We start from the raw sequence: 4447 nt of genomic DNA, 5'->3' as shown, positions 1-4447 counted from the left end.
AAAAAAAAAAAAAAAAAAAAAAGAGTATATTCTGTATGACTCTATGTATATAAAATTCTAGAAAATGCAAACAAATCTAGAGTGACAGAAAGCGGATTAGTGGTTGCCTTGAGATAATGGGAGAAATGGGAGAATGAATTATGGAATTACATAAGGGCACAAGGAAAATTCAGGAGTGATGATTATGTTCATTATCTTGACTGTGGTAACAATTTCATAGGTGTATACATGTCAAAATGTATCAAATTGTGCCTTCATCTGCATCTTCTGCTGCATCCACAATGTTCTGACTTGGATTAGTTATAGGTGACCTCTTTTAGAAGATGTATATCAGCCATCTTTGCGTCCACATGCAGTGTGTAGCATGTTTCCTGGCAGGCTGTGTTTAGCAAGGCTTTGCTGGTATGAAACAAATATAGATAAATCAATTGTCCTGCTATATAACAACTGTAACTAGATAGGTGGGCATAATGACTATTTTAAAGGTATTGATATTTATGAGTTTAATGCAATTATGATAAAAAAAATTATCATGGGTTTTTAAAACTTCATTCCAAGGCTGTATCAAAGAATAAATGAGTGAGAATAACAAAGAATATTTCGAAAAAGAAGAATGATTGGGCATTAGAGCTTGCCTTAGATATTACTATGTAGCTCTAGTAATCAAAATAATGTGGACTTCAAATAAAAGTAGACTGATAGTGCAAACTGTAGAGTCCAGAAACAGGCCATAAACTGTGAACATGGACTGCTTAGTATATGACTTTAAATGTGGCACAACAGATTAGAGAGGAAAGGAAGGAATTATTCAGTAAATTGTATAGGACAGTCAGTTAACTTTTCTTGGGAGCCAAAAAAAAAGTTAGACACTTAGGTCATATATCAAAATAAATTCCACGTGAATAAAACTGGTGGTTCTTTAGATGTGGGGAGAGGATGACAAGGATATTTCACTTGGGGAGAGTTTTTCAAAGTTTTTCAGTGCTTTGTCCTCCTCCATCCCCCAACTGTAATATTTTGGTTGAAAGTAAATGCAAATGATGAAACCTTCCTTTTAGATGAAACCATTTCTAACAAAAATATAGGAGTTATTTATTGGATCTTGGAATGGGCAAACACCTTAAGTATCAGAGAATGGAATAAATCATGAAGAAAAAGATGGATAGATTTTGCTACATAAAAACTGGGTAAAAATATATAGACAGAGGCAAAGGGGAAAGATCAGATGGGGAAAATAATTACAAAAAATGTGACCAGTGGAGTTTTAATAAAGTTAAAATAGTCCTTACAAATTGATCTTTATTTATTTATTTATTTACTTACTTACTATTTATTTATTTTTGACTGCGTTGGGTCTTTGTTGCTGCACGTGGGCTTTCTCTAGTTGCGGCGAGCAGGGGCTACCCTTCGTTGCGGTACGCAGGCTTCTCGTTGCGGTGGCTTCTCTTGTTGTGGAGCACGGGCTCTAGGCGCGCGGCTGCAGTAGCTGTGGCTCGTAGGCTCCAGAGTGCAGGCTCAGTAGTTGTGGCACACGGGCTTAGTTGCTCCGAGGCACGTGGGATCTTCCCAGACCAGGGCTTGAACCCGTGTCCCCTGCATTGGCAGGCGGATTCTTAACCACTGCGCCACCGGGGAAGTCCTCCAAATTGATTTTTAATAAAAATAATGGTACTTGAAAAATGGACAATGAATGTTTGAAAACTGTTCCACCTTGTTTATAGTTACATTAACCGCCAGTCACACCTTGTTTATAATTACATTAACCGCTAGTCAGAGAAATGCACATTAGACTGATGCTATTTTTCCCCCAAAGGGGGGAAAAGATACCTAAGGCTGGTAAGGTATGAGAAAACAGACACTCCTATGGCTTGCTGATGAGACTGGAAGGCATTTGGCAGGATGTAGTAAAAGCCTTAAAATGTTTATATTGTTTGGCCCAGTGATTCTACTTCTAGGCATCAATCCCAGAGAAATAATCATTTATATAAAAAGTGCTTCATCGAAAAAAAAGTACTTCATCCAAACAATCCTCCCACAGGAATGTGAGCTCCATGAAGGGAGGAATTATATCAGTTTTGTTTACTGCTGTAACCCCAGTAAATCAAACAGGGTCAGGCATAGACTAAGTGCCTCCGAAGTATTTGTTGAATGAATATGTTTACTTTCTGAGTTTTGTATTGTTACATATTTTAGATACATGAAAAGACATAATTTTTTAAAAATATAAAACACCCAAGTACTACTGCTTTAAGAAATATTAATATGGCTAAAGTTCCCTGTTGCATATAATAATTTTCTTTAAATTTATTTTTGGCTGTGTTGGGTCTTCGTTTCTGTGCGAGGGCTTTCTCTAGTTGCGGCAGGTGGGGGCCACTCTTCATCGCGGTGCGCGGGCCTCTCACTGTCGCGGCCTCTCTTGTTGCGGAGCACAGGCTCCAGACGCGCAGGCTCAGTAGTTGTGGCTCACGGGCCTAGTTGCTCCGTGGCATGTGGGATCTTCCCAGACCAGGGCTCGAACCCGTGTCCCCTGCATTGGCAGGCAGATTCTCAACCACTGCGCCACCAGGAAAGCCCAATAATTTTAAAATGAGAAAAAAAAGTGTAAAGCATGTTCACTTTAACCTTTTGATCAGGCCAAAAATTCCACACAGAATTTTCTCTTTTCTCTCACTTTTTTTTATTATTATGGTAAAATACACATAACACAAAATTTACCATCCTAACAATTTTTAACTGTACTGCTCCTGCTCGGTGGCACTAAGTATCTTCACATTGTTGTGCCGCCATCCATCTACAGAACTCTTTTCGTCTTGCAAAACTGAGATTCTGTACCCATTAAACAGTAGATCCCATTCCTCCCTGCCCCCTGCCGCCCCCTCCCAGTAACCACCATTCTACTTTCTCTGTATTTGACTACTCTAGGTACCTCAAGTAAGTGGAATCATACAATATTTGTCCTTTATGTCTTTTTTCACTTAGCATGTCTTCAAGGTTCATCCATTTGTAACATGTACCAGAATTTCCTTCCTTTTCAAGGCTGAAAAAATATTCCATTGTCCGTATATACCACATTTTGTTTATCCACTCATCCATGGACGGACACTTGGGTTGCTTTCACTTTTTGGATATTATGAATAATGCTGCTATGAATGTGGGTACACAGTATATTTTTGAGTCTCTGCTTTCAATTCTTTGGAGCATATACTCAGAAGTGGGCTTGCTGGATTATATGGGAATTCTATTTTTAAGGACTTGCCATACTGTGTTCCATAGTGGCTGCACGATTGTATATTCCCAAAAACAGTGCACAAGTGTTCCAATTTTTCCACATGATCACAACACGTGTTATTTTCTGTTTATTCATTTTTTATAGTAGTCATCCTAACGGGTATGAAGTGGTTCTTCTCACTTCTTAACACCACTAGTGAGCTTGGAAAGCATCCCTCTTACCTTCTGCACAATACTCATGAGTGTGAACAAGCATGTGCTTGAAAAAGAAACTATACTCAAGAAGTTCTCAGATAACAGAACCACAGTCTCATAAGGTCTTTACAGGGTAGTCAAGAAAGGGCCTGTAAGAAACACACACACACACACACACACACACACACACACACACACACACACCCTCATTCCACTTACACAGGATCTGATTTTCCACTTTTCTCCTTACTCAGCCGACTTTTCCAGCAAGCATGATAGTCATTACCATACTCTGCCACTAGGGGCAATATGCCTCCCAAGCAAGGCGGACGTGTGTAGGTCAAAACTCCCTCATCCCTTGGCGGGATGGGAAAGGACAGAGAGGGGTTTAAAAGGCCAAGGAAACTTTTGGGACTGAAGAATATGTTCACTATCTTGACTATGGTGATGGTTCCACCAGTATATACCTATGTCAAGACTTAGGTTGTCACTTCAAATATGTGTATTGTATGTTGATTATTCCTCAATAAAACTTTTTTTTTTAATTCCCCCATGCCTGACAAAATTTGAAATTTTTCAAAATGAATTTTGTTAAAAAGCAAGGAAAGGCAAACCAAAAACCAAAAAGAACAGTGAGCTAGGAAATAACTGGGGGCAGATTTACGGATTACATTCTCCTTATGTTTGATACTTAAGAGTCTGATGAACACAGCTCCTCGGTGCAGATGTGTCAATGTCTTCTTTCCTACCTCTGCTCGTTAGGGATTCAGACACTGAACTTGAACTTGTGGGGCAGTCAGGTTGGCAGTGCTGCCTAGTTTGGTTGAAATTTTAGATCCTGCCACAATCTGCTTCCCAGTTCTTCTTCCAGAACAGCCAATACTTATCACCCCCTGACAGGTTGGCACTTCTGCTTTTTTTTTTCCTGGACTGTGTCCCAGATGAGGAAAGTACTGCCTTACGGGGCTCCGAGATTCCTCCCCTGCTCCAGGAAAATTGTGGTAACCTTGCTAAAGTTTGTAAC

The sequence above is a fragment of the Aethalodelphis obliquidens genome, unplaced genomic scaffold (genome assembly GCF_003676395.1).
Source record: "Aethalodelphis obliquidens isolate GAN/ISIS:26980383/991018 unplaced genomic scaffold, ASM367639v1 scaffold4, whole genome shotgun sequence".
In the NCBI taxonomy this organism is placed as follows: Eukaryota; Metazoa; Chordata; class Mammalia; order Artiodactyla; family Delphinidae; genus Aethalodelphis; species Aethalodelphis obliquidens.
This window is presented reverse-complemented; position numbering follows the sequence as displayed.